Source organism: Molossus molossus, unplaced genomic scaffold (genome assembly GCF_014108415.1).
Source record: "Molossus molossus isolate mMolMol1 unplaced genomic scaffold, mMolMol1.p scaffold_m16_p_16, whole genome shotgun sequence".
NCBI classification, from domain to species: domain Eukaryota; kingdom Metazoa; phylum Chordata; class Mammalia; order Chiroptera; family Molossidae; genus Molossus; species Molossus molossus.
Window position 1 is genome coordinate 17,550,732 of NW_023425351.1, and position 10,909 is coordinate 17,561,640.

Sequence of the window (10,909 nt, forward strand, 5' to 3'; positions counted from 1 at the left end):
GCCAGCTTCCAAAAGAGTATCTTGCAGATAATAGTCACTCAATAAATATTTTTTAATCAACTAATTAATAAATTTGTGTTGCATAACAACTCTATAAGGTATTAATTATTTCTTCATACCAATAAATAAGAGAAGCTCAGAGACAAACCTATCTATGGTTCTAGAATACATAAATGGCAAGCCCCCCCTCCCCCAGATTGCCAGTCTGGGACTCTTTTCTTTCAGCCTAGCAACCTGGGAAGTATAATCCAAAGTCAAGGTGGGGTGGTGTGAAGACAGATGTTGGGAATGTGTAATGGGAGCAGCATCTGTGCCCTAAGGAGGGGGTGGTCTGGGACAGATGTGGGAGCAGGTGCACACGTATGATAAAATAAATGGGTGAGATTCCTGCACTTAGACTCAGATCCTATGCTTATTAACAAGTGGCTAAAATAAAAAAAAATGTTTCGGGTTGCTATCTTACAAAATAAAATATTTTTAAAATTATGAATATCCTCTCTTTTAAGTGATTAGTAATGATCTGTGTATAATCCAGGACTGCTCCCATGGAAAAGAAACTGCTTTGCTGCTCATCTATATTATGCAGTTTGAACCCCACCGTGGTATGAAATGAATGCTTTTTGAGTGGCATACTGGTTGTATTAGCATTCTTATAATTGCTGGCACATACTTCTCTTTGAGTTTTATACCAGTTGAATAGTTCCATATCGCAGGATGGGGGAGAGAGAAATCTGAAATGAATAAAATATTAATTTCACACATATGGCAAGTTTTTAAATTTAATATTGTTTCTTGATTCTACAGGACAGATTCATGTAGATACAAATCAGGTTTTAATCACACTCTTGTTGTGTATCTAATGCACTCCACTCAAACAGGTAGACCTCATGCTTTTTAGTAAAGCAAGCTTATTTGGTTTAACAGAACCAACTTGCTTTTTCTAATCCCTAAATTCTTCTCCCTGGTTTATACTTTCCAAGCTTTATGAGTCAATACTCTTTTGCTTGAAAATGGCAAGAAATCAAATCAAACTAGTTTGAGCAAAAGAGGGATTTATTAACAGACAAGCAGTAATAAAAAAACAAACAAAGTGTAGTTAGGCCTTGGGGTACAACTGAAAAGAGAAATGTGTACCTTCTGAGGGTCTCCACCTCCCACCTGTGCTTCTCGCTACCCGAACATGTTGTTCTCTCTGACCAGTTTCTTCCATGCATTGAAAATACAGCCACCAACTGCTTCTATAGCTGAAGCATCACAGCTTTGCCACCATCTGGGGACTCTATGTTTGCAAAACTTCCAGGGAAGAATTCTGATTGGGCTTATACTCCTGGATCTCAGTCATCTGTGGCCAGGTTGGAGTCAATAATGAAACGACCATGCCATCAGACTCCACGACTGGGGAGTGTGAGGGAGCATTTCCTAGAGGACGGGGTGGTGCTGTTGCCACAGACCCCGGGAGAAGGAGGAGAGGCAGGGAAGCCTGCTGGGTGACAAAACAACTGACTTGCCCACATAGGCTTCCTCTCCAAGTGCCAGCATGCACCATGTGCTCTCTCTTGTTAAACTTTCCCTCCAAATTTCCTGGGGTCCACTAATTCCATCTCCATGAAAGTACCAGAAAAAGGTTTGTTCGGAGCCCAAAACATAGCCCATTGCTATCAAGAAGTGGAGTTATTGTAAAGATTTTCAACAGCGGGTATTTAAATATGTCACTTGTACTTGAGCCCTTTTAGTCCACTTTGCCAACCTTGTAACAAGGTGGAATGTAGTGTGCATGACTGAGTCTAAACTTCATACTGAAACAAGCATTTACATAATTATTTCACTGAGATGTTTATATACAAACACTCGTTTATGTTCTGTGCTCTCCTATACGCTAAAAATAGACCCAGAAAGTTTCCTAATGTCTCACAGTGCAAGATGCTAGTACCTTTGGGTCATGCATTCATTTCTCTGGTAACACCTGCTGTAGGCTATCAGCCACCAGTACTGAGTTTAATCATCATCACATCTCTGGAACATCATAAACCTGTAAAGGCTGGCCTTACCTTAGCATCATCTTAGCAAAATGTGAACAATATTTTATATAGAATAAGACATGCAAAATTGTATTTATTTTTCAGCAGAAATAAGTTCCAAAGTAAACTACATTCACATATACTTATACGCTCACATACACACTCACACACACACACACACACACACACACACACACACAAATGCATTCACCTCTTTCTGTGCTTCACAATAACTACATCAAGGAATTTCAGATTAGCTTGGAAGAAAAACACTATTTCTAAACAGAAGGCTTAAGAACTTTTCTCAGATTAAAAAAAAAAAAGAAGTCTATGAACATTCTCAGCTCTGACAAAGCTAGTGTTGATTCTATTCAACAACACACTTCACCTTATTCCAGTCCGTATGAGAGAAATCAGTCCAACCATAGCCACAGGTTTTAGAAGACAGTATAGCACACCAGCTGAAAAGTTGCATTTGCTGTGCTACAAATGCCTACCTTTCAGAACACAGTAACTTTCCAAATAATAGATACAGAACAAAGCACAGAAAATTCCATCTGTTAATCAATACCCAAAGAATTCATTCCATTTTCATCTCAACCAGAGAAATCCCTCCATTAAAAACACAGACAGCCCTAGTCACTGGTGAACCCATCCCAATTCACCAGTATTTGTTAGTTTTCATTTATTAACCTCTGGCTGTGACACATTTGTAAGGAATTGTACAAACGAAAGTCTGATACAATTCCTACACCATGGGCTTACCATCAAAAAGAAACATTGGGGAAACATTCAGTAAGACCGAAAAGAAAGAGGTAAAGAAAAGACCCAGGGAGAAAAGAACTTCAAGAAGGAAATCTAGGCCAGGGAGGAAAGGGGCATTGAAATGTGCATTGCTATTTGGGGCTAAAATCACCATCAGGTATTAGAAAACTGCTCCAATGCTTCAGGGAATATAATATTCCAGTGGATCAGACGGAAAAGGGGGCAATAAAGGGAACTGTAAGTCCCTTCAAGTCAAAGGCTATGGTTTATTCCTCTTTTTTTCCCCTCACAGTTCCTAGCAAAGAGTAGGAACACAAAACACATAGTAGGCTCACATTAATTGTTAATAGAAGAATAAATGAAATCATTATTTAAATCAGTGTGGCTTAAAGGTTTTGGGGGGCACACTGTGACAGCTAGGCAATGTACACAAAAGGTTTTGTGTCAACTAAATTCACCAATGCTAATATCACTTACACGATGCAAATGGCCCGTGAATAAAACTCCTTGAGGAAAACATAGGGAAACAGATTCTTGACATTGGTCTTGGCAATGATTTCTTGGATAAAACACCAAAGCACAGGCAACAAAAGCTAAAATAAGCAAATAAGGCTACCTCAAACTAAAGAGCTTCTGCATAGCAAAGGAAACAATCAATAAATTGAAAAAGCAACCTATATGATAGGAAAATAAATTTTCAAACCATATGTCAAATAAATGGTTAATATTCAAAATATATTTTTAAAAATCATACGAATCAATTATTTGCAAAAAAAAGTAAATAATCGAATTTTTAAATGAACAAAGGAACTGAATAAACATTTATCAAAGGGGACATACAAATGGCCACCAAGTGCATGAAAAGAAGTTCAGCATCACTAATCATCAAGGAGATGTAAACAAAATCCACAATGAGGTACCACCTTATACTTGTGAGGATGGCTATTATCAAAAAGATAACATATAATTGTTGGTGATAATGTGGAGAAATGGGAATCCTTATACATTACTGGTGGCAATTTAAATTGGTACAGCCATTATGGTGATTCCTCAGAAAATTAAAAATTAAACTATCATAAGATCCAGCAATCCCACTCCTGGGCACATATCCAGGGAACAGGAACCTGTGTCTGCCTGTACTCTCTTGCTCGGTGCAGCACCATTCACCACAGCAACATACACAGAGGTATGTGAAATAGAGTTCATTCTTATGTTATTATTTATTGTATTTTTTTCCCATGCAGACAACTGTAAACCTACTTTTGCCCCACCCTGTATGCATATATACAATAGAATACTATTCAGCCATAGAAGGAGGAGGAGGAGGAGGAGGAGGAGGAGGAGGAGGAGGAGGAGGAGGAGGAGGAGGAGGAGGAAACCCTGCCAGTTGCAACAACATGGGTAGGCTTTGAGGGCATTATGCTAAGTGTAATAAGCTACTCAGAGAAAGACAAATGCTGTATGGTATTGCTGCTTATACATAGAATCTTTTTTTCTAAGCCTCTTTATAGAAACAGAGAACAGATTGGTGGTTGATGAAGGCTGGGGTAGGGACAAATGAGTGACGTGGATTAAAAATAAAAATTTTTGGTTATAAGACATTTTGTCCTACCCCTTGCTTTAATCTCCCCTCCTGCTCCTTATACTTTTTTTCCTAGCTCAGAAAATGGCACACAACCATTCTGAGGATCTAAAGTACAGCGTGGCAATTATAGAAAAAGAAGTTAACCATGGATGTGTCCATTATGTTGCTCTTGGTGACCATTTCACCATGTGTACATATGGCAAATCACCACATTGTACACTTGATATATAGACAACTGTATATCAATTATTCCTCGATAAAATTTAAATAATGAAATAAACATTCAGAGAAGTCCAGTAATAAAGAGAAGATTTAAGTATTATTAATACTATTTTTCTCAACTCATATAACCTCAGAAGAGAAGTATAAGAAATTGTTGAAAAAAACTATTGACTCCAAGAGTTCAGGGATTGTGTCTTTTGACTTAATGGCTGTATCTTCTCCAGAGCCTACGAGAATGACCAGACACTGAGAGTGCTCAGTGAATATTTGACAAATGAGTGAATGGAGACAAAAGGAGAAAAGACTAGGATCATTTTTTAACTTCATGAATCTTGGTTCTGGATCCAGGATAAAGGAGATAATAAGTCCATTATTTGACAGGTTGAGGATGAGGTAGATCTCATAAAATCCAGATGGAAATTTCCAGTTGGATAGCTGGGATCAATCAAACTCAAAATTTGGGATGGAGCTAATGTTTTAGGAGTCATCAATGTAGAATCAGTTTCTAAAGCTTTAGGATAGATGAGATCACCCAGAAGAAAAGAGAAAAACATCAAAGAGACATGATTGAAAAAAAAAATTTAGTTAGATGCTAAGAAGTACTTAATGCCATAGGAAGGGATCCATCCATTGTCTTCCCACTTTTTGTTCTACCCCTTGCTTTAATCTCCCCTCCTGCTCCTTATACTTTTTTTCCTAGCTCAGACAATGGCACACAACCATTCTGTCCAATAGTGCAGACACCTGTGAATCATTCTCACTTACAAGGTCTCCCTCATCAACACTTCTAGACTCCAGCCAGAAATCTGTTTGACATTGAATGAATAGCACCACCTGATAGAATAAGTAACACCAATGACAAGATTTTTCTGCCTTTGCATAAAACTCTACAGCATATTTTTAAAGATACTACCTATTTAATTCTCACAACAACCCTGTAACTCACAGCATCATCTTCCAGAGAAGAAAACTGAAGATAAGTAACAACACTCAGATTACACACCAATAAGAAGATCTAGAAATGGAAATAAAAAGACAATTAGCTGATCTTTCACATCAATCCACCGATATCTCTTTAGTACTTCTATCATAGACATCAAAGAAATGAAAGAAGTGTAATCAAAGAAATAGAAATAAAATATATGTAAGTCCTAACAAACTCCAAATGCTGGACCCCTGAAAATATCAACAAGCCAACCTGAAGACAGGCAAATAAAGATGATGTGGCAGACCACCACCGTGACAAAGTGTTAGTAGCATCTTGGAGGGGACAGGCAAACAGCATATTTAGGAGGTTTTGGAATCTAGTTTAGGACAGATCTTTCCATGTGGGAGCTTGCCAGGGATTATGTTAAGATCATGATATAATGGTTTAGGATTGGTGGACAAAGCAAGGAGAGGACATTGATGCCCAAGGAGAAGAGTCTTGGGAAAGCTATCTCTTCAAAATGTTATTTGCATTTGAATAGCGCTTTCCACAAAGTTCCAGGTGTGAACAATAAACTTATTTTTATCTTCCTGGACAAGAGTTTCCTGGGCTATAAAGTCATGTTGATGAAAACAGTAGGATAATAAAGTTCAGTGAAAAGAACCAAATCATGGAGTTATGTCTATATTGATGGCAAGCTGTAAGAATATACATGGCTTTGGCTCTCACGCCAAAGTTGTATTGTATAATGAGTGGCAACACAAATACTGTGGAGTGATCCAGATTTAGGTTTAGAAAAACACTTGCTACATATGAACTCTGTGGGCTCAGCCAAGTTACTTAACCTCTTTGAATACCATCACACAATAAAATCTTAAGATGGTTTTTTAAAAAAATGCAATCCATCAGAATTCAGGAAAGAAAGAAAATAACAAGAACCAGGAGTACTTTGAAAGAAAGACAAAATGCTGAAGTAGATCTAATTGCACACTTTGGTGAAGAAAGCACAATAAAGGAAAATATCTTTCTCAAAGAGCTACAAATCTCCTAGATACCCATGCTTTAACTTCTGTTCCATTTGAGTCCCATTTTTGATGGAATGGGATGAGAAATAACCCTTTAACTATCATCAAATGGAAGAAGGGAAAGGGTGAAGTAATAATCACAATTTATTGATAAATAATTTTTACCCCTGTTACTAAGAAGAATATTTTAAATCAAACATTGGAGTTAATTATAATCATAATAAGCACCACTTAAGTTCTGTTAGTGTACTGACCCTCTACTGTTGAAATGTCAGCTAGTCCCAGGCATTCAAGAATACGTGCTAACTCCATCTCCTTTAAAATGTTAACTGAGTTAAAACAAAATGTCCTTATTCATAAGTACAGATTTTCTTATTGCTTTAATTGTGGATAATACATGGCAGATCAAACAGAGATGCCATGACCACCAGCTTAAACATGAGAAAAAATATTACGTGAACAATTTTTTTTTTATCCTCACCCGAGGACAGTTTTTTGTTTGTTTGTTTTTTATCCTCACCCGAGGACATTTTCCCATTTTTTTGTTCAGGTAGAGTGGGAGAGAGAGAGAGGAACAGAGAGAGAGAGAGAAACATCGATGTGAAAGGAACACATCGAGTGGCTGCCACCCGCACAACCGACCAGGGCCGGGGACAAACTGCAAATGAGGTATGTGCCCTTAGTGGGAACCGAACCCGGGTCTCTCAGGACCACAGGTCGATGCTCTAACCGCTGAGCCAAACTGGCCAGGGCCCGAGGACAGTTTTTGATATTTTGTTCAGATATAGTGGGAGGTAGAGAGAGAGAGAAACATCAATGTGAAAGGGACACATCGAGTGGTTGCCATCTACACCACCCAACCAGGGCCGGGGACAAACTGCAACCGAGATAAGCACCCTTAGCTATAGCATGAACAATTTAATGAAGTGTGCAAAATAAATGAGAAGGCATTTCCTTTTTAAGTGACAAAACTTTATAAAAAACATATAACATGGCTAGTTATTTGATCATTGAAAAGGTATATACCTTGTCACACACACACAAATATTTTGAACCAAACAGTCCTGTCATATTTGGTGAGAAAAGAAAAGACAATAAATAAAGTGGTTTTGTGCTGGGCGGCAGCCTGACACCAGACCTGAGTCAGAGAGCAATTGGGAATAGGGACTTCAGAAAATGAAGCTCTCATTCCATTGGGAAAACCAAAAGGTTTTAGACACAGAGATTCACTGGACTGGTTTTGGCAAAACTCACATACTTTGTCACAGAAATCAGGTTATTAAAATTGGAGCTGAAATTGGAATTGAAATAGTGCAGACACCAAGAACCAGAAAAACATTCCAGAACTAAGGAGCCAAACGTTCCCCTAAAGGAAATGGAATTGAAAATCACTGCTGTAATGAAACACGAAGAGATGATATTTGGAAATACGTCAAAGAATCTTTTATATTTTAAAAAATTAAGACTGTTTAGTAAAATAAAAATATCAATTTACTGGAAAGACATTCTCCCTGGATAACTAGAACATGTTTTTCATGGCAATCAAGTGTTGATTGGGTGTAAGGAGGAAGAAGTGCACATGTGAAATGCCAATCTGAATGAAGTGTTTTAAAAATTAAGTTTCAAGAGACGTGAGGGCATTAACTCACTTCACACACTGGGCTGATTAAAAGAAATGGAACCAGTCTGTCCCAGTCTTGCGTTTCCCTGGCGCTGGGGCCGCTACCTTGCGTCTGGAGAAGGGGGAGGAAGGGGAGGAGGATGGGAAGCTGGTGCAGCTGCGGGTGCTGCTGAGGAAGGAAGTCCCCAGACCGCAGGGTCCTGTTCCACAGTTACACGTACCTGGAACCAGTGGCCGGTTACTGTGAAAACTACAAGCAGTCAGCAGATAAGCACCCAGCCCTAGGAGAAACCAAAGCCTGCACCGCCCCGTCCTTACTAAGTGCTGCCTGTCTGATGAATACCTGGACAAAAACCTACAACAGATGCTAGATACCCAGGTATCCCAGCTACAGTTGTCACTCATATTTCACAAACCTTTGATGTTCATAAAGAGAAAGTTGCAAGGAGAGAAATGGCATTTGACTACCAATAAAAACACTTCAAGGATACGCAGGATTATTGCTCCAGCCAACCTTGAACAGCCAGTTCATTAGTTATATTAGAAAACCTATTGACTGTACAATGCTAGATGATATTGGACATGGAGCAAAGGTGAGTACCCAGATTATGAAGATGGGTGGGCTTCCAGGACCAACACCTCCAGCTTAGAGACCCCCCATTCCCTCTATGACAGGAAGAGACACTTGGGTGCCACTCCCCCTACCGCACACTGAGGCCAGTGCATGTTCCAGGGGTACCAAATAATTACTACCTAGCCTGACCCCACATGGCTCCCTCGCAGCAGAGCCCTGTGAGGACAACTTCTGTGAATCAAAAAATCTGAACTTACAGTGGCGGAACAGTGGAGGAAGCCACCCAAGTACTGTAGTGGGAGCGGCAGTCAGGAGAGCAGTGAAGTGGGCGTGTAGGAGTCCCCATTGCTGTTCCTACCCCGCCTCCCGGTGTCTTTCCAGGTCATCCTGTTCAGTTCTGCAGCGTGAATAGCCCTGCTTCTCGCCATACTCCCCCAACAGTAGGGGTGCATTGCCCTATAAATGCCCTTCTTCCACAACTTCACAGAAAAGCCTTCAGAGTCAAATAAATAAAGGACCTTTTTACAGCCAGAATCCAGTATCTCTAGCTCCTCCTTCTCCCTCCATCCTACAGGTAACTCCTCAGTGACCTTTAATGGGATCTGTGGCCATTGTCCAAGAAAATATTTCCGATGTAGCACCACCACCACCAGCTGTGGAAGAACCAGTGTCTGGTGAATCCGCCCTCCACTTCTTCGCCTAGAAGATGATGAAGAGGAGCAGTCAGCATGGCTAATAGTGATCATTATGCTGAAGAGAGCCCACTGTGAGCTCCAAGGTCTTATTTGGACATGTTGTGGCAATTTATGATCGATTATGCAAAAGGCAAGAAAGGTGAGCTGTCTTTTCAGGAAGGAGCCATTATTTATGTGAAAAGAACGACGATTTGTGAGGGAGTTAGAAATGGGGTGATGGGCGTTGTCCTGGGAGTTATGCTGCGTCTATCTTGCAGTGATCTGAGTCCAGCTCTGCAGGGCTTTCCCTCGTGGGAATAGTCAGAAGGTCCCAGACTTCCACAAGGCCCTGGATTCCCCTCCAGGGAAATGAATGAAGGATACAAATGATTAAAAATCACTTAGGTTTTTTTTATTTTATTTTCGGTTTATTCCTCAGTATTAAAACAAAAAAGCAAGCTGAGTGTGAACAAATGGATCTTTCTAACAGGGTTTGCACTGTGCTGAGCTGCCTGGACTGAAATAAAGTGACCATTTCTGAAAATAAATAAATAAAATAAAGTCATTTCCTCCATTGAATTTGTTGTGTTTGGGGCCGTCCCTATAGTCACAGAATTGCTGCCCAACTATATGATCTGATCCAAAGAAATACCAAAATCCACCTGGCAAAATATAGCCCTACTCATCCGCCTACACCTTACTCTCCATCCTCTTTGGTCCACAATTACTTCCCTGAGGTTCACAGCATAAACTCATTGACCTTCTGTCTTTGGGGGTACATCTGAGATCACCTTATATAAGTAATTCCAGCAAAATAGTTGAATACAGAAACTGAGGAATGTTGAAAATAAGACCAATTATCTTAATATGTAGCAGCTCTCATCTACGTGGTTAAAAATCTGAGTATTTTATGTCTTGGAGTAAAGTATTCTGTCCTTCTCTGCCTTTGCCATGTTATTGGTCTCCCACACTCCAGCCATCTCTCCTGTCTGAGGGGACCATGTCCCACTCTCCCCTTTTCCTCATGTCCACAGCACAGAACATGCCTCAGAGCATTTCTAGATTTTTTTTAAATGGTTGTGTTTTGGTTCTAATGTGATGAAAAATATGATTCCAGCAAATTTACACAATTCTGTTTGACTACCACCATTTTGTCATCAAATAATGGCAATGTTTTATAGTCCCCCTGGAAAAGGTGATTTGCAAGAACTCTGATCCTGTTATTTAGGAGGTAGAGTCTCCGCAGTGGTTTTAACAAATGCACCACTTTCACTGGCCTATCTAGAAATGGTTTGAAGGTCACAGGCTGACAGCAAGGAACACAATGGTAAGCAGAGATCTCAGACATCACTGTAGACTTAGGGTGAAAACTTAGGTCACCTCTTAGGATGTAATCACAATACATTTACTTCAATATAAGAATCATCTGAGAATTGGTTATAGTAAATAAAATCTGTAACATCACATTGTAGGGACTACTAATATTAAATAAATCTC

At 39.6% G+C, this 10,909-nt stretch overlaps 1 pseudogene; it reads left to right on the forward strand.

Annotated features, from left to right (window-relative positions):
* Positions 1-8,318: 8,318 nt before the first annotated feature.
* Positions 8,319-9,933, forward strand: LOC118631543 (annotated as a pseudogene).
* The last annotated feature ends 976 nt before the right edge of the window (positions 9,934-10,909 follow it).